At 41.7% G+C, this 20,902-nt stretch overlaps 1 long non-coding RNA gene across 1 annotated transcript; it reads left to right on the top strand.

The window, feature by feature from the left end:
* Window positions 1-7,943: 7,943 nt before the first annotated feature.
* LOC125620786 (uncharacterized) lies at window positions 7,944-20,094 on the top strand. The gene is made up of 4 exons (XR_007352319.2): window positions 7,944-8,335; window positions 8,446-8,477; window positions 9,503-9,692; window positions 19,662-20,094. It is a non-coding gene; the product is annotated as an uncharacterized LOC125620786 (long non-coding RNA).
* Window positions 20,095-20,902: the final 808 nt, after the last annotated feature.

Consider the following 20,902-nt stretch of genomic DNA (forward strand, 5'->3'; position numbering starts at 1 on the left):
TCTGTAATTAGGAATATCGCTCAGGTTTCTCTTTTAAACCAGTGTGTTCTCATGAGAGCTCCACAGGTTGTTTGAAATCTGGGCCTCCTCCCAGTATTTTTCAGCCAGTTTCCTGAGCTTGCTGACAGAGCTGTCTGGACAGCCCCTGGCTCACATTCCAAGCAGTCTTTGCTCCAAGTCAGCTTCTCTGGGCCCAGTTTCAAACAAACACAGACGGACCACCACAATCCAGAGCTCAACATGGGACTGGCACCACATGCCTTTGAGATATTAAACATAAATCAGTTGTGGCGAGCACAGACAGATGTGGGCGTTAAGAGAATGGCCAGCTCTATATGCTATATATGGAGTTCCTAGTAGGGAACGCCAAAGATTGCAGGTCGTTAATGTCAGTGTGGCTGGAGGAGCAAGAATAGCCGCTTGTTAAACAAAAGGTACTTTCTTCTGAAGCCACAGCTTGGAGATCTGAGTTGAAGACAACATTGTGAAGGCAAGTTCCCTTTGCTTGCATCTCAGGAGCACAAAGTCTATTTCACATCAAGATACTTCACATTGAGAGAGGACTGTCATTAGGAATCCAAATGGGGTTCAGGGGATTTACATGCATAACTTCCATTAACTTTGCCCAAGCAAGTCCCTCATATATTAAAAAATGACAAAGTCAGCTCCTCTCTCAGCTAATTCTCCTGAATGGGAAACTCAGAGGAGGAGAGTGACGTGACCTGTTTCAGTAGCACAGGTTCCAAAAAGATGGCTTTTGTCATCTGTGCTATCAGGTCAACAGACAGAGATGTAGAACTGTGCACTGACTGGCTCATTCTTGGAAATCCCAAGGGAGTTGTATTCAGCAGCAGGAATTATCTACAATCCCAACAGAAGCCATTGAATTCCAAGATGTCTCCATCATGTAATGGGTATCATGTCCTTTGCCTTTATCTTCCCCATAATCCCAGATCAAAATTTGTAATTTGGGGACATATCATATACACTTTTGCATTCCTATACATATAATAGAGAAATGAAAAAGACAAGCATAAATATGGTCTTGTGGTTAAAGTCACTGGACTGAGACTCGAGAGATCTGCGTTAAATTCCTGACTCTGCCAACAATTTTCTGTGCAAATCACTTCACTATTGAATTAGTCCTGTTTGCTTTTCAGCTGCACCTTGGTCACATTTCAGACATTTGTTCAAGCATCCAAGAAGTGTTCATCTCTGTACACAGAGAAACAGAGCTCTCATTGATATAGCCAAGAGGTAATTATTGAGCTACTCCATTAAAGTATATCAGCTAGTATTCTGTTGTATTTCAGCCTTTATTAATTATGTTGTGTTATGGTGTGTCATGATGTGGTGTGGTGTGTTAAGCCCAATTGTCTTTTACCGAGATAAAACACTCATTACTGGTGAAAGTGAGGAAGTTCATTCAAGAAACCAAGAGTCTTCATAAAAATAATTATGATTTTAGATGGGAAAAGGAGAGATATGCCTTTCAAGTGACTGATTTTAGACACATAATTTATGTGGAAGGCATAAAGTCTCCCAGATAAAAATGAAGCAAAGTAACTGTACCTAAAATAATACTGTCCAAAGTAATTGTGCCTCACAGAGCTGAGATCTTTCGTAGCCCTGCTTAATTAATAATTAATGCAATGACACAATGACAGTGATACTGAAAAAAATGTAACAGGGTAATTGAGTCCATTAAGAGCCTCATCTGAGTAACTCATGTGCCTCATTCTATTGACGTCAATAGGACTCTGGCCCTTGAGCTGCTTTACTCATATGTATGGGAGTGTGGAGGACAGGATCCTAAGATGCAGCTTTGCAGATAAGTCCATTTTGATTCCCAGTCAGAGTTACTGGTATATATTTGATACTCTACCTGCAAGTGCAGGCACATCTTACAAAATGTCAGATGAGAATGAAAAATCAATTGCTTTCACTTCTCAAACCTTAACAATAGCGGAGTAAAACTACACTCAGATAGAAAATGAGGTGCTAACGTGTTATATTTAGGATCAAGACATTCTATGAGTTTCTGTATGGGAAGTTTATATTGATTAAAAGACCAGAAACCATTTGTTAAAACTCTTGGACTAAAAATGGATATACCAGCCAGCACAAGCTAGATGACAGAGGTGGGTGCTGACATTAGCATCTTATTACCATTACATCAGATGTAAACTGTCTTATAAACATAGAAATGCTGACACATTATCCTAGTTACCATTAGAGGTTGAAAAGCCATTGCAAACAAATCTCATTTGCAGAATATGCTGTTTAAAAGAAAGCTCTATTACAGTAAAAGAAATTGCAACAGAGAGAGAAAATGACCAGTCTTCAAAGACACAGTAATATATATATATTAGATGGTGGTCTGATTTTTGAATGATGAAAAATTCAGAACTGGAATAGATAAACTAAAAATTGTCAACAGAAGGTAACTTTGGTACCCAGGCATGTGTGAGGATACGGAGCTGGTAAGAAGAGTGTGGTTCAAGCCAAGAAGTTCTTAATATGCTTGCTATTACATCTTACCTCCCTCGGAAGTAGCCTGGAAACCCAGGTCAGAAAATGTTATTTTGTCTTTGCTAAGACATTCAAATGGATGTGCCTCATACTAACTGAGGAATATTCAAGACATCCAAAGAGGTAAAAAAAACTTTAAATAGGACACCCCTTAGCAAAAAAAAAAAAAAATGCTGATGCTCTGAGAAACTGGTATGCTTCACAGGTTTCCAGAAGATGTTTTTGTAGACAATGTTCTCAGTTCAACATACAAAGAACATCCGACATTCTTAGAGAAGGATAAAACATGATAGTCACTAGCCTCTGGGATTTGCAGCCCCACTGGTAATATTAGTAGCAGGGAATGGAATGTGACCTCTGCATGTTTGTGAGTGGAGCTAGCTACTCCCATCCAAGCAGACCCTTTTTGGATTATGGGGGATAATGGACTGACCTGACAACCCCCTAAAGAGGCAGTGGGAGTTGGGGAAGTAGCCAACTGGTGAATCGTGAAGACCTGGAAGGGGTGTGGAAGCCTGTGGTCCACAAGATGTTGGGGAGATACACACTAAATTCTGCTTCTGAAACCCGGAACAGGATCTGATTGGGACCAAAATTCCAGGTGGTGGATCCAGATATAACACTTGGAAACTGAAACCCCACCCCCACCCCAATAATCTAGGAATATTTAGATCTGGAGTCCTAGAATTACTGGGACATCTGAGTTCAGTTCATCTACCAAGGCAGCCTATCCATGCAGCAGCATTTGAAAAGACCACTCTGCCTTATATGGTAAGTCATGCTGCAGAATTCTCAGCCAGGTACTCAGCGGTTCTCAAACTGTGGGTCGGGACGCTGAGGCCCAAACCCGCACTGCCCGGGGCTGACACTGAAGCCCGATGGTGGCAGGGCTTGGGTGGGCTCAGGCTTTGGTCCACCCCTGGGATCGTGTACTAATTTTTCTTGTTAGAAAGGGGTCATGGTAAACTGAAGTTTGAGAGCCACTACAAGAAGATGACCCAATCCCATCCAGATGAGATACATTTCCCTTTTAGATTCAAGTGTCAGAGTTTCAGGATGTTTTCTTGAGTAAAATATCCCCCATCTCTGCATCTCCTCACCCCCTTACTGCCACCCTTCTCCAAAATCACTTCTAGGAAATACTCATATGAAGAACAGTGCTGCATCATTAAAATCCTGCACCATTAAAATCAACAACAGATTAGCAGGATGGGGCCCTTAGCCAAGGAGGAATAACCCATGGTTTATAAATGATCACTTGAATTGTCTCACTTTTTCTAATGAATATGCAAAGGTACTATATTTTGAAAATGCTAGATAAAACAATTCAAACTCATTGGTTATTCAGTGGCTAATATCTGTGACTTTCCCCTTCTGAGATTAAAGAGCTGCCAGAGTTTTCAGTGAGCTAATGAAAAAATTACCAGTAAGTTTGATTTCTTTTATTTATTTTGGCAAAAGATTTATATGTATATTCTTTTGGAAGCAAATGGAGATAAAGGTGTCCCCAGGAGTCCAAGGAGACAACTCAAATAACAGATGAAAAGGATGGAAATGGTTGGTGTAAGCAGCTCTGTTGTAGGGACTGAGATCTCTACTGATGATGACTGCACATGCAAGCAGCACAGGAAAGGTTCTGAAGCCCTCCAAAATTGCACTGGGTTTGAAATTCTTCTTTGTGTGTCTGTGTTTATAGGGGGTGGTGGTGATATTTTGCATAATAAGAACAGCAAACAAAACAAAAGTCTTTTGTATCAATGTAAAATCCTTTCAGATCAATTTAATTTTAAGATGGGGGGTATGTAGCCAAGGATAATAACCAGACAGCATGATGTTATTAGGCTTCACTACTAAAGGTGTGAGCCTAACAACTACATTTCCATGGAAGTAGACATCTGAGATGGGATTATGGCAGGATTATGCGCTCTCAAAGGCAATATTTCATGCTCTTGATGAGCTGGGGAAGAACATGCTTGCTTCTTTAGTAGCCCTCTGCCACTCCTACAGTTTATTGGTTGAAACTAGGGCAATCAAACTTTCACCTCAACTGGGAGAGAGAAACAGATTGGCAATACCAGCCCTTTCTTTGCTATTTGCATACACAGTGCCCTGGTTTGAAGAGATCCATGCTGCAGCTTTGAGATGATTATATCTAGGCAAAAGTCTTCCAGCTCCATTCCTTTCCTAAACCCTGCAGCTGTCATCCTTTGGCTTTTAGTACATTCCCGCACCGAGAATTTCCTCTCAGGGGTGTGTGTGCATATGAATGTGATAAGGATGGTATGTCAAACATATTTAGCTGTCCCTCTCTTTCCTTTTGGTTTTTCTAAATAGGTGCAAGCTTGATGTCTTTCCAACCAGGCCTGACTGCAGGAAGGAAGCTGTTTTTTTACAAAATGTCCCTGTTTAAGGGATTATCTAAGTGGTGCAGTGTTACTATAGCTTGGCTAAAGTAGAGAAGAGAGACAAGAGTCTCTCCATAAAAGGAAAACCTGAATATAAAATTTCAGTTGTTTCACATTTCCCTCGTGCCTCATAAAGATGGAAGCTGTTTACCCTGGAGTGGGAAAGGAAGGATAAAAGTTCTTCCCTTCTCCAGTGTGAACCACAGCAAGAAGGCCTGGCTCTGTCAGCTACTGCCTGACAATTCACTGCTATTAGGGCCCAACCAGGCCAACTGTGGTTAATTGAAGGAGTCCCAGGTAGAGCACTAATGAGTCAACACTGAGGCAGCCTGGGTAATTCTGCTGTAGAAAAACTCTATCACAGAAGGGTGGGATTTATATCGGGCAAGAGCTGTAGAAAGAGAGGATGGCGAATATAATGCTCTAATTAAAGCCTTAGCAGATGGAAGTTAGAGAGCTCAGGAAGTTGGAAAAATACAGTCTTAGTTTCCTTCAGATTCCCCTTCATCCCCACTAACAAAATGTGCCATATGCATTTTACCTCCACTTGCTCTGAGCAATAATTTTACAAGCCTGTCCTAGCCACTCAACCAGTGATGTGTGTTGGTACAGAGCTCTTCAACTGTTGTGATTAGTTTGGGTCTTTGTCTTTACAGGTGGCTCATGTTGGTGGGTAGCTAAATGTGGTGATCCTATGGGAGCTGCTTTATTACTGTTATTACTATTTATTTGTCTGTGGCATGGTAGTGGTGGAAGGCCCATTTATTATTATTTATTTATATTATTGTAGTGCTTGGGGCCCCAGGCATGGATCAAGACCCCATTGTGCTAGGCACTGGGTCAAGCACAGAACCTAAAGATGGTCCCTGCCCCAAAGAGCTTACACTACAAGTTTAAGACAAAAGACAACAGACAGATTGGGGAGAATAAGGAAACAAGGGGACAGTATTGGTGAGAGTGATAGGCAATGATCTCACCAGGGCCGGCCCACAACATTTTGGCACCTGAGGCGGGGAGCTCAAATGATGCCCCCATGCCCCTTTGCTTGGGCCAAAACTTTGAAACTCTGGGTCCTTGTGGTGCCCCCCACAGTCTGGCACCTGAGGTGGCTGCCTCAGTTCGCCTCGTGGTAAGGCCAACCCTGGATCTCACCTCCTCAGCAGGGCCTCCGTAGGCTAAGCATTGTACACGCACCTAATCAAAACGAAGTCCCTGTACTTTACAGTCCATTCATATGATGAGGCAATAACAAGTGGATAAGACAAATGATGAGGGAAGACAGGTAAACAGTGAAATCATCCTGATTAGCTTATTAAATAGCTCAACCGGACCACCCATTGCCTCGCTGTTGGTTAATGATTTTTAGGCATCACTGCAGGGGTAAGGTTCAAGGAGGATTTGAAACAGGGCAATGTCGTGGTCTTGTGGATTTTTATGAGGAACTCTTCCCGAGCATATTCCTGTTAGTAAAAAGAAAAGGAGGACTTGTGGCACCTTAGAGACTAACAAATGTATTTGAGCATAAGCTTTCAGGAGCTACAGCTCACTTCATCAGCAGGGATAACCTTAAAATTGGAGCACAATGGGGAGAAGGGAAAGGAATTCCTTGGAATATTTCCAAGATAATTCAGGGATCAAGTGCAAACTCCTAGTTGAATACTACCGTACAACCTTGGGCTGTGATCTCACAGGATGAGATACTTTTGGAGAAGACCCCAGTTGCTGTAGGAAAAGGCACTGGCGATCCAGTAAATGGCACCATTCCCTTTAAATTAATACTGAACCTATCCCTCAGCGTGGTGCTGTTTTGCCAGCAGGTGCTGTGGAGCTGCCAAGAGGGATGAGCTCTAAAACATCTTGTCCTGACAATCTGTTGGAACCAAATGGCACTTTGCACAAGTGTTGGCGTGTTAGCTTTGTCCTGCCCATACTCCAGTAGAGCTGCTTACCTAACTTGCCTGGTAGTTACGTAAGGTTATTCTGGTCTTCAGGTCCTCTGTGAAGGGTTGACATTCCCTGGTACTCTGCTGCTGTATGTCAATTTAGAGGTAGCTCTGTAACAAACCCCACTACACATCTTCATCAGTGTGGGAACCCAGTCCCTTCAGCACTAAAAGAACAGACCTTTCCCATTTGGGCCAATGATGTATCTCCATTAGCTGGCAGAGGTATCCAGCTGTTTTCTTCTATGTAGATCAGCCACTAGAAGGATACATAACATGCACTTTACAAGCATGTTACAGCTGCACTTCTGTGGTGGGCAAAGTCATGCAAAGAAAAATAATCGGGGGAAGAGGAGGAAATCACAACTTTTTCATTTCTGAGCTTTGCAATAACGCTGTATAGTTTACACAAACCATTAGTTCAGATTGTAAAGCATGATGGATAAAAGGGGCTAAAAATGTGATTTATACAACTCCACTCCGAAGCAGCACCATGCATCACAAGATTACAACATGCCAAACAGTTGTAAACATTCAGCAAAACACAAAATCTATGGTGCTGTTTTAGAAATGCAGGTTAAGTATGGGAATTGGATCTCTTTGGGGAAAGAATTCCACCAAAGACAAATTCGAAGAATACAAACTGTCTGTATAAATGTGCAAATGGAAGGTCTGAGGTGACAATGCCTCTTCTGGGTGGAAGCAGAAGCCAGTTTATGAAAATATTGGTAAGTGAGGTACTCTGGTCAGGAAGATCTTTAAAGTCAGTATACAGGGACTGAGCATAATTTTTAGGTTAATGTGTAACATTAAATAAATAACGAAGGGTAGTGAAAGAGTTCAAAGGGTAGTGAGAAACTAATCATATTGGGTTGGGATAACCTGTGGTGTGGATCTTGGCCATTCCTTTAATCTCCAGTTTCATGTGTCATCTAGATACAGAACTCCTCATCCACGCCTGTCTTTGGAATGGTCACAGCTTGATAACCCTACTTGTATCCCAAAGAAAATCTTTGCCATCAGCAGTGTCTAATGTGTCTATATTTTTACTACTTACTTAGCATATAAAGGAATATTCCTTGCTGCTGAGCATAAGAGAGACATCTTCTAGGTGTTACCATACTTGGCAGAGATTTTCTATTCTTAGATTACTTTTTATTTGAAAGAGCTTCATTACTTTCTTAAGTATAAGACTCCCTCTGCAGTTAGTGCTCGCAGCAGCTGCTTGGTTTACTAGTGCAATGTAATAGATGCTAAATTTACCATGAGCAAGATATTTCCAGTTTGAACCACCTTTGATTAACTGGCACAACAGTAATTTAAAATGTTCATGGCTGCCTTCCCTCTCAGTGTTTCACCAGCATTCGTGGGCATGGAATTTTATGTTCTGCAAAGCCCTTGGCGATGAAAAGAGAAAATACAGTGCAATCAAATACACCCCTGAAAGGACAAGAGGTCAGTGTAAAAGACTTATAATATCAGCTGCACAGCGATTATAACCCTCATCCAGGAAGATCTCAATTTTAGTTGTAACTAAGCCTTCTGTTTTGCTGTGTCTGTTACAGACCTCACGATTCACAGACTGCTCGGAAATTGGGTAAGTGTTTTTTTTACCCACACTTGAGAAACCACTTTTTAAATGTATAGTTGGAAAATCTGGCTTGTACAGCAGACCACACAGTCATTCTCCCAGTGAAATTCAATGCCTTTGGTTTATTTTGTTTTACCTAAGATACCGCTGAAGCAAAAATGGTTTTGGAGGAGATAAATCTCTTTCCATCCATGTTTATGAGTTTTAACAGTTTATTGACAATCCTTTTTGTGCCTCCTGATATGACTCTGCTCCTTTGTTTCCTGCCCTATTCTTCCCACAGAAAATAAGGCACAGGCCCCTTTCAAAGAACAAGCGATTGGATATGCAATTTCATAGTCCTGCGACTCTGGGTGTCCTTACTGGCTGTATTCGATAAGTGATCCAGGCAGCCAAGAATGATTTACTGCTCGTCTCAGTTTCCCCTTGCACTAGGATTACAGTCTGGGAGGCTTTTCAACAGCATATTCCCAACCCCATTTTTAATCAGTCTTTCACCCAGATTGGCCAAGAAAAAAGTACTAAAATCAGAAGGAGCACTGGCATCTGTTACGTGACTCGGAACAGAGCAGAGTTTGTCTCCGTTCCATTTTCTGCAGCTCTAATTTTTTGGTGACCACACACAAATGGTTCTAATCAGCTTGCAAAAGGTTGTCAGTTTAAAATGTTTGCTCTTTGCATTCCTCTAAGAATTACTTGTAACTTTCAATGTCCCTTTTCCCCTTCACATCTGAAAGCAAAGAGGTTGTTGAAAAAACGGATAATATCTTTTCTTTTATCCCCCTTTTGTTTCCTGACCAATTTCAATTTTCCATTAGCTGAACACTCCTATTGAGGGGTGTTGTGCAATGTAAGTGCAGCGGATATGGAAGCCTCTTTATTATGCTTGGAATGTCAATTTGGACATTTGTTTTAGTTGGACCATGAGAAACATGTTCATGGCAAGCACAAGCCAGCAGTTTGCTTCTTTAATGACCCTCTGCTAATGGGGCTGGAGCTGTCAGTCAGTGATACATGCTTCTTGATTGCAGGTGAATTCAGGTGCTCATCAGTTTGGAGCCAATTGGAAGCTGACAATGCCCTTGTCAATCAAGCCCCCAAGAGACATGGATTGGATATATCTTTTGGTACTTAAGAGGCAGCATCTTTCAATCATAGTGCCATGGCATAAGAAGCCATTAGAAGCCTTTTATTTTAAGATGACATTTAAAGTCTAAAATGGTAAGAAAAACATAAAGCTTCAAAGAAAGAAAGAAACTTGGTAGCCATTGTGACTTATCGACATGAGAGAGCAGATGTGTTACTGAAGAAAAGAAGAGACTAAATGCCCAGCAATCAAATGCATGCCTCTTTTCCAAAAATATTTTCTTTTTGCTATAATATCTACAGTGAAATATATTCCTTTATAAAAACAAAAACAAGCCTTTGGCACAAGCCTGTACAATCACACATTTTGCATAAGGCCAGGCCAAAATGGAAAAATATTAAGTGTATTTTTCCTGAAGTTTTCCATATTTTTTGCAGTGTGAAAACAAATGTGAGATGCTCAGATTTTTTTGGATAAATTTCAGCAGCATGCCACAAGAATGCCATCTAGCCAAAGAAACTCTAAAGTGCCATCTTTCTGTATTGTAAACCACAATACATTCATATTTCTGACATAAGAAAGAACAGTACATAAGCAACTTCAGCTCTTAGGATAACGCTTAGGAGCCTCCACAGAAAGAATGCACCCCCCCGCCCTCCATGGCCTGTGGAAGAAGATTTGTTCCTTTTATCTCCCTGCATATCTAGGCTCTGATCTTGCAAACACCTTTACATGGAACTACTCATGGGACTGACCTACAGACCATTGAAGTCAATGAAAAGCATTTAGTTGATTTCAGTGAGCTTTGGATCAGGACCCAGGGGTGAAATTCTGGCCTCATTGAAGCTCCTATTGACATCAGGAGGGCCAGGATTTCACCCCATGTGCATTAAGTTATTTACTTTTGTATTTGCAGAATCAGAGCCCTACTAAAGCACCCAGCCTATGTGGATAAGCTCAGCATGTGGTCAGGGGTTTGGCCTTAGAGTTAAACTGCAAACACGTCTTTCAAAGACCTTTCCCTTCCTTTTCATTATATAAATGAGGCTAAAAAGAAGCAAAACTTCTTTGTCAAACTTGAGGAAGAGTGTCAAACTGAGAGTCATAACTATGCTGTATAGAAACAATATAATTGATGCTTTCCCTGGCTAAACCAAATCCTTCTGAGGAGTGAAGACATGGTTGATTCTCAGGAGGACTTCTTGAGATCAGGCTCCAGCGTGCAGATAAAAGCATTAAAAAAAAATCAAGCCACACTGATGATTTTAGGGAAAAATTCTTTTGTGCCAACTTGCTAGCCTAGCGTTCTGGATGGAAATTAATTTCAACCCTAGCGAAAGCCATTACCACAGTATCTGAGCTCCTCACAAGGATTATTGTATTTATCTTCACAACACCCCCATGAGGTAGGGAAGTGCTGTTTACTCCCATTTTACAGATGGGTGCACAAACTTAGGGGCTGTCACAGAGCCTAACTTATAGGTGCTGTGATACAGCATGGCCAGAAGGCAGCAGGAGAGTGATATAGGAGAGATATGTAAGTCCCAGGATGAGGAGAAGCCTTATTCCCTGTAGAGGGAAGAAAGGTTTCTATAGATTAATTAAAAGCACCTGAAGCCAATTAGAGCACCTGAAGCTAGTCACCTGATAAAACCCCCCTGTTTCAATCAGCCAGGGGAAGGAGTTGGAGCAGAAGAGAGTTTGGAGAAGTGCTGTGGCTGGCTAGAAGAGCAAGACCCTAGGTAAAGAAATGCCCGGCTTGTGCAGAGGGAGAGGGCAGGAAACCCCACAAGCTGAAGAGCAGGAGAGGGAAGTAGCCCAGGGGAAGGAAACACTAGTTCAAGTGGTTTACCACTATCTCTAGGGCCCCTGGGCTGGGACCCGGAGTAGAGGGCGGGCCCAGGTCCCTCCTGCTCCACTACCCTTCTCTGGGTTACTAGTGGGACAGTAAATACTGTAGTTCAGGGGCAGAAATCTGTGTCCTGAACCCTCCCCCCCAAGAAGAGGAAGCATGGGACCCATCATAATAGTACTGGTAATTTGCCACAGTGCCTAGAAAATCACAGGGAGATGTTGTTAAATACAAAGCCTGAGTTTGCTCTAAGGCGTGTGCTCTAACCACTTGGCTATGGGATATTCAGATGAGGGGCTTCCTCAGACTCTTCTGTTGAGGATGGTCTACTGCGGCTAAATAAATAAAAAGTCATGGAAGTGTGTGTGTGTGTGTGGGGGGGGGATGGCGGGGTTGGATCCTGAGTGAATTCTCTAACTACCAGCCTGTAGAGTCATGCTTTATCTTTGGCCCAAATGAGTCTTGGACCTGCTCCACTGTGGAGTGAGAGAAGGATTTAGGCACCTAAGCACTTTTGTCAATCCATCCCAAAAAGATGAAGTGACTTGCCCAAGGTTACACAGGCAGGTCATAGCACATCAGGGACTTGAACCCAGGTCTTCCTAGCTTTAATTCTGACCTCTGCTGCTCAGGTACTGAGCAATTTCTCAAGAAGTGGGGATTTTTCAGGGGAAAATGCATACAGGGAGGAAATATTTTAAATGGAAGGAATGAGGCCTGCCTGGCTGCAAAAGATGTCTCTTTCAGATTTCTTTGGGAGATGGCATGATTTTTGTTAAAGAATGGGTTTGCATATCTTATTGATTAATGTGTACCCTGCACCTATAGAAAGATGAGGCCTTGGTGATACAAAATGGTGATCCTTAATACTGGATCCTGATACCCCAGTGATTGAGCAAATAGATTAGATAGCTCAAACTGTATGTGTTAATGTCCAAAGAGATCCAAAAAATCAGCTTTTAAAGTTAAATTTTAAAAGCATCCAATAATAGGCTAATTATGTCATATTGGGTAGCTCACGCTCATCTCCAGAGCATACAAAGAAACATAAAAGGGCAGTACTGGGTGGAACGTAATTGAAGTACTGATTATAATGATGTTCAACATCTCCCCAAGACACTGCATGTTATTGCTCGATAAATATTTTTTCAGCTGTTTTTGTGCAGAGGTGACAATGAGTGGCTGATAACACCACATAATACTGGTAACTCTATGGGGTTTTATTGAGGGTTATCCCAGGAATACATCCGAGCATATGCTTCCTACAGAGAGGTGACAGCATGAGTTTCGAATCAAACACCTGAGTTTAGCCAAGTTCAGCAGAAATTATTCCTCCTCAACTCACCAGCCAGTATAAATCAGCCTAGCGCCATTGAGACCCAATCAAGCTGTGCTGATTTATGTCTACTGGAGATCTAGTCCTTAATGTGGGGATGAGCAAACAGTATATAGACTAATTCCATTGTGTCAGAACTGCCCATGTAGCAGAAGAACCATACTTAAGAGACAATATTTCCCAGAATGTTATCATGTATGAGATAAGCAATATAGCACATACTTCTTAAGTATCAACAAGATTGTTGAACTTTTCCATACTGGGACAGCCTATTCCCATCTAGCTGGGATCTACCTTTAATTCCCCAACCCCCCTCATTTGGTAATAAGGCAAAGGAAGGCTGGTCATGACCCTCTGACACTGATTTGTGACCTGCTGTGATGTTTTGGAGATCATTCAGACTAGTAAGGGGGTTCTGTCACCACTTGGGTGCTCTTATGCTGTGCAGCTTTGGTTCAGAGCCCTGACACCGGTAGCCGGCCAACAAGCATAAGGTTTCCGCCTGGCTTCCACCAGCCTAGTTACTCTTTGCACGGTGTCTCAGCTCCATACACCTCAAGTTCTTAACTACCGGACACTCAGACTTTCCCCTCTGGTTCATCACCCCCCAAGGTGTGAAACCAGCCCCCAGACACTAGCTGATTTTGGCACAGCGGAGACCTGCTCCGTGTAAAAACAAACAAATTTATAATTAATAGAAAAACCACAGATTCAAAGATAAAATAGCAAGGGAGAGCAAATCTATACCGGTCACACAGTAAATAAATATATAGGTGCAACCTCAGGCTTTACACTTCTATATTCGATAAAATCCCTGTTCTAATACAAGTCACCTGTTGCCTTTGAAGAGTTTCCCTGCTTGCCCTCTGCCATAGCAACATTTTGCCGACAGCACCCACCAAGCTACTATCTCTCAGGGCAGGTCTACACTACAAATCCTGCATCGGAGCAGCTGCACTCCTGAAGCAGTTCCATGAAGCTCCTCTAAGCCAACAGGAGAGAGTTCTCCTGTCAGCTTACTTCCTCCTCCACCCTGAGAGGCGATAGCTATGGTGACAGGAGAAGCTCTCTCACTGACATAGCGCTGTCTACATGGGGTGGGGGGGGCTTAAGGTTGATATAACTACGTCGCTGTATGAGCAATGTGGTTATACCAAAGTAAGTGTGTAGGGTTCACCTGGCCTCAGTTTCTGGATCAAGACCTTAGTTTCAAGCCTCCTTTTTAAAAGAGCTTTTTCCTTTTTTGTTTTTTTGCTTCTGCCATGGTGACTCATGGTTCGTCAGGGTAGAGAAATTCTAAGGGATGTTTCAGTGTCTTTCCATTAACCTTAATGACCTATCTTTTTTCTGTTCCTGGGTTGTATAAGGCCAGGTGCTTGAAGCTAGTCTCGTCTTCTTGAGGAGGCAGCCCCTCCGTGCCTGACTGCTCATCTCCCTGCTAGGAGGTGGAGGTGAAGCTGCATCAAAGATTATCCACACAATTTTCTATATACACAGATACTTAACTTCATAACCATAACCTATATACATATCTCATAATGATTATTAAGCTTATGATTACAAGCTTTCAGAAAAGAGCTTACACAACATATTTTAATACACAGTATCTTTGTACACAATTAGTTGGCTCAGTGGCCAACTGATTGTGTACAAATCTTTGGGGTTCAGACCCACTGTTTTCCCCTTGGGGTGACTGGATCCTGAGAGACATCCAGGTATTATAAGGTCTAGGTAAGTACCAGGCACCTTATATCAGCACACAGACCTGCACATATGTATATGCACTATTTTAGATCACATTTCCCTATTTCCTCAGGGAATATGTGCATGATGAATGATAAAATTGGGCTTATATTGTGAAGTTTCACAATAGTTCCAAACTTTGAGATATTGGTGACTGGAGCAGAATTGTTAATTGCTGATAGCAGAAGCTAGAATAACTGCCTGCATGTAATGGAAAAATGGAACTTTGCCCAACAAAGCCAGTAAACATCTATGTTCCACTGGCATTGTTAAAAGCAATAGGGTAGCATTCAGTTTTTCTTTCTATCTTCCTTTTGGTAATATCTGGCGTAAGTGCTTGCTTTTCAGAGGCATGTAGCCTGAAAATACTATGCTCTGTTTTCATTATTTTAAGCAAATTTTCTTCTGCTATTTTTAAATAATGTGAATACCAGAGCCCGGGGAATGGCTAAAATGACGTTGCCTTTTTTTTAGCAGACCAGAACGTAACTAAAAGAACTTGAGGATATATTGGGATGTTACTTGTGTCAGCACATAAATTACGTAGGTTTACAGAATCACAGAAATGTAGGGCTGGAAGGGACCTCAAGAGGTCATCTAGTTCAGCCCCCTGAACTGAGGTACAGCCATGTATACCTAGATCATCCTTGACAGGTGTTTGTCTACCTCATTCTTTACAATCTCCAGTGACAGGGATTCCATAGCTTCCCTTGCTAAACTATTTAAGTACTTAACTATTCTTATAGTTAGGTAGTTTTTCCTAATATCTAACCTAAACTTCTCTTGTTGCAGATTAAGCCCATTACTTCTAGTCCTACCTTCAGAAGACATGGAGAAAAAAATATTACTTTATATAACAGTGTCTTTAACATATTTGAAGACTATTATCAGTTCCCCCCCTCAATCTTCTTTTCTCCAGACTAAACATGCCCATTTTTTAACCTTTTCTCATAGGTCAGGTTTTCTAAACCTCATGTCACACTTGTTGCTCTCCTGTGGACTCTCTCCAATTTGTCCACATCTTTCTTAAAGTGTGGTGCCCAAAACTGAACAGTACTCCAGCTGAGGCCTCACCAGTGCAAAATGGAGCGGAACAATTACTGTCCCCCTCTTCCATCCGACACCCCTGTTAATACACCCCAGAATATTAGGCTTTTTCTGCAATTACATCACATTGTTGGCTCATGTTCAATTTGTGAACCACTATAACCCCCAGATCCTTTTCAGTAGCAATACCACCTGGCCAGTTATTCCCTACTTTGTAGTTATGCATTCGTGTTTTTCTTCCTGAGTGTAGTACTTTGCACTTGTCTTTATTGTTTGCCCTCTGTTATTACAGTATTATGTTCCCATAATAACATGTAACATTTACCGAGTGTTTTACATTTTCACAGTGGTGTGAAATTAATGTGTGTTGTGGGTGAATATTATTCCCCATTTTACAGATTGGGAAACTGTGGCAGAGACAGGGCTTATTATTTGTTGTTTCGGTACATAATATATTTAACAGTAAAAGCTAAGATAAGGAGAAGAAATAAGAGTGAAGTAGAGGTTGTACAATAAAGAACTGAACTTGAAAAAAATTCCAGTATGCTGAAGTTCCCTGTGAGTGAATGCAATTGCTAAAGATAAAAGACTCAATATTCTGGAACCTTTTAGTTTTGGCTAGAAAATAGGTATGCATAAATGCTGCAAAAAATCAGCATTAAGTGTTTGCACTCCGCTTGTACTCTATACCGTTTATTCCTCTCAGGAAGAGGAGTAATGTGTGCTGAATGAAGGTACACAAGTCTGTATCGGGGCACACACACACTGACTGCTAAATGTCTGCATTCTGGAATTTGTCTCCCTTCCAGAGGACCTGTGGAGCAGCTTCTCTATTGCTTTTAGGGGAACCCTTGTTGGGCGTGGGGAACTTTTTCCCTGCACTCTCTCTGGCTGTGTCTTTTACATTATATCCATTAGTGCAACTTGCAGCCAAAATTCAAGCAAAAATCTGTAACAAAAATGACTGTCTCCTCCATTCTTTTGCCTATGTTCAAAAATTCCCATCACACTCACAAAAGGAATCTGTTTCAAAAGTCTTATAAGGATGACAAAAGACTTATATCTATGTATTGTACTTATATATTGTACCGTCTTACCCTAGTATCTGACCAGCTCACACCATTTAATGTATTTATCCTCAGAAAAGCCCTGTGAGGTAGGGCAGTGCTATTATTCCCCTTGTATAGTTGGGGAACTGAGGCATGGAGAGGCTAAATGACCAGCCCAAGATCACCCAAGTCTGTGACAGAGCAGGGAATTGGACTCAGGTTTCTGAGTCCTAGGCTGAGTCGCTGTTTGTGACCAAGTGGGCCCTAAGCACCGAACCAACCTTCCTTCAGCCCCATGCTACAAGCAGGACTTAGGTGCCATTGCAAAAATCCTGGGGACCCCTCCATTGTTTCTCACCTCATTGTTTCTGTACCTACCTCAAGGAGCTGCATCACAATCACCCTCCCGGGTTTCTCAACTTCCTTTGGAGACCCTAACACCATCGATGTTCACCTTATATACACAACAGTATCATGGTAGCCTGCCTCTTGATATACATTGTAAGCATCGTTCTAGACTTTACCCAGACCAAATTCCGTCTTCTCCGTCTTTCACCTAGCTCTCCGGTGGGTGAATCTAGATGCTGGCCATAAATCAGTGTAACAACAGCAGATCGGTATATCATTTCTTGTAGGAGGGAACATGTAGAACTTTGTTACGAATTCATTCATGGATGAAACAGCCTCTAAGGCTTTAAAGCCACTTGTCAGTCTCTCATTCCTTGAGGCCAGGTCTTCTTGAGCTTCCATGAAGCCTTTGAGAGGCCATTTGTATTAATAGCTCTAAGGTTCTGCATTTCCTGGATCTGAAGCACTAATGAAAAATCCTTCCTGATACTTCTCTAGGGGAAAGGCAGTTTCCTCCATCTCCCCATCCCTATCAGCACATCTGATCCAGCCAGTCAGCTGACCTTCTGGACATTTATGTCCTATGACAGATTTACATGAAACATCTGCCTCTTCTTGGCAGGGCGGGTATTTCATAGTTAAAGGCCACGGGCTATCTCAGGACATGAAATGGTTCTTGCTTCTGAGACAACTGTTCACAGTCTCAGGAGGGGAAATAGCAATCAGACCTTTTGCCCTGGCTGACTTATCATACTGCTGCTTCTGCCCGACTTGGGCTTCCTCTAGGGTCTGTTAAGTAAGATCCTTCATCCTGTATAATTATTTCCCCATCCTGATTCTCAATACTGACTTGACAGGGGAGAGCAGTTCAAAGAATACGAGCGGTGGATGCCTGTGTTTTTGATCTATGCAGAAACTGGTATAGGAACTTCTTCGAGCTGATATCTAAATTATTTTGGAGCACGTTATTCTTCCAAAGGATCTTGATGAACGGCTTTGGAGATGTATGGGAATGATGTTTATGGTGGCATTCCAATAAGCAGAGACAGGTGAGTTTGACCCAGGAGAAGATGCCCGTACACATTGCAAATGGTCAGTTCTTAGGAATGTTGGGATAGCTTTGTTGTCCACACAGGAACCTTTACTTACACTGAGTTCTAACCCATTGATGTCAGTGGGATTACTCCTTGATGAGGTATTAGTCACTGTGATAAGGCTATGGCAACCTAGTCCTGATTAGTTGGGGGAGGCAGAGGGGTACTAACAGGTTGGAATAGACTGGAATTATCTTGCTGACACCTCTTGCATTTATTTATTTTTTATTATTATAGCAGCATGTATGTGCAGGGCACTTTACCGACTAATAAGGAGATACTGCCAACAATGACAGCGGAAGGGGAGACAGGGAAATATTTGGAAGGAAAGATAAAAAGCTCAATTATTTGCCGCATTACATCTGAGCCCATAGCAAGAGCTCCATAAAGATGTCAAACAGCCACACTGAGGCGTGAGATTCCACAGGGAGCAGGAGCAGAGACATAAATTTGTGATTTATCAGTATAATGGAATTACATTGACTTGTACCCTTGATGAATTTGGCCTATTGATTAGTTTTTCCCCCACACAAGCACTGCAAAGGGGCTAATATTTATTAGCCCATTTTACTGATGAGTAAACAAAGACGCAGCGAGGCTAAACAATTTATCTAAGGTCACCCGGTAAGTCAGAATTAAAACTCAAAAGTCCTAACTCCAATCCTAACAACACTGTAACACATGGAATGACTAGTGTAAATACCGGCGATAAAACAACCGACAGGGCAGGACTGATATTAGGCCATAGTTACAAAAATACAAAACAGAAATTGGGTTTCATATTGTCACACAACAATTTTCAGGGGGTATTGGTGTGTTACTTAGGCAATGGGAGCTTGATGCTGTCTATTCTTGAATGAGAGAGGTTTTCATCATATATACAAAAATAAGTTCTTACAATGCTATTGCCCCACACTTCTACTATAGTGATTCTTGCAGTTTGGGCTTTGAGTGTAACCCAATGTATTTTATTATGAGCAGTATTGTGCCACATGTCATATTATATATATGGAGTGAAATCCTGGCTTTACTGAAGTAAGTAGGTGAATTCCTGTTTCCATATAAGACAATGGAAGCTTTACCGTGACATCTTGAATCTAAAAAGAGAGGCATTTCTAAAATATTCTCTAAAGATCATCCCTGAAAGAGTTAACACGTAGAGCTTCCCCTCCCTCACCCCTTGACGTTCTGAACCTTTTCTCAGCTACCAGCTTCCCAGAAGTGATTGTCCGCTCTTTGTGAATCAGACTATTTAAGCAGCATGAATCCTCTGAGTTTCAGTCCCTGGGCCTCCCTGCAGTTGTTAAATAGCTTAGTTCATGTAGTTTGCCAAGCAAAGGGCTGCTTGTGACTAAAAACCACTGTGCCGTTTTAATAGCTCTAATATAGTGGACCAACAACTGTACCCATGGGGTACAGTCAGAATCTGGGAAGGGGCAATTTGCAAGTAATTTAGCGTTTCCGCTAGGAACAGGGAGCTTGGTGTGTGAGGAATGTGATGAAGTCTGACGTTTTAGAGGTAAATGGACTAGTCAGTTTTTGTACATTTTCCACTTTGTTGGTAAATTCTTATTTTCCTGAGAAAACACAATGACCAAAACACCAGTGAAATTTGGTTTCCTTTCCTCCTTAAGGAACGTTAATCTCCAGACTGACCGTTCTGAATCTGACTCCACACTGGAACTGACGAGAGGTGCTGTTTATTCAAGACTCTTTTATGATCCCCATCATTACCACGTATGTCTGGGAAACATGCTCCTTCTTAGTGTACTGTCATTCTCACAACACAAGGCACACAGTCACTTCAAGAGGAGCATTACCTTGTGGTTCAAATCAGATACTGAACTTTTCTTGGCGGCAAATGCAAATTGTCATAGCTCCGTTAGCGAAGACTATTTATAGCAGATGTCCCTTGGGCTGTATTCTGGGCTGCTCCACTGACATGCAATGGAACTCAAAAGGAGTCACCCAGTGTCTCTCTGCCTCAGTTTCCCCCCAATCTGATAAACAGATTGCCTGGGTTACAAGGTTGCTGTGGGGCTTTAAAATTAATGTTTGTAAAGCACTTTGAGATCACTCATTTATTTATATATATATATATATATATATATATATATATAATGTGTGTGTGTGTAAAGGACTATTTAAAATATAAATCAAAGTATTATTATAAGAAGTCTGTTCCAGAGACCCATGCATGGCTTGGATTCAGTAAAGTATTTGCTGTTAGAATCCTTTCTAGTGAAAAAATGTTTCAACAGCAGCTAGTTAAATATTGTGATTTCATATGGCGCCTTTATTTACAGTGTGTCGTTATCTTTAACAACATCTATTTATAATGATCTTTATGAGATAATAAACAGTGCTATCCTATTAACAGTGACCTCAAAGTTCAGCCAAGAGCATGAGGAAGTCTGCCAAAATAGCTAGGTGGCCTTTCTTGCAGTCTTGCGAAACACAGCTGACTTTTATTTTTATTTTCAGATCTAGCAAGAGGAATACCCAAATAAATATAAATTAGAGGTGTTAAGTGAAATTTATGGATCGTGAAGGTGTGAATCAGCTGGCACCAGCGAAGTGTGGATTCAGGTATAGGCTAGGCATGCAAACTGCTCTCGGGTGGCTTTGCCAATACTCTAATCTTATCTGTAGCATCGCAGGCATTTTATACCTTTGACGTTGGAAGGAAAATCTGTTGGCTTCTCTTCTGGAAAGCCTGGTTGAGGGGCAAAGACAGTTCCTGGTGTAGAGGGAGATGTTTGTATAGGTGGTTTGGTGGCAGGATGTAGGTTGAGGAAATTACTGGTGATGTAATTAATGCCAAGTTTAACGGACTCCTTGCAGAAGAGGAAAGTCATCGTTCCACTAATAATAA

This window comes from Caretta caretta, chromosome 12 (assembly GCF_965140235.1).
Source record: "Caretta caretta isolate rCarCar2 chromosome 12, rCarCar1.hap1, whole genome shotgun sequence".
In the NCBI taxonomy this organism is placed as follows: Eukaryota; Metazoa; Chordata; order Testudines; family Cheloniidae; genus Caretta; species Caretta caretta.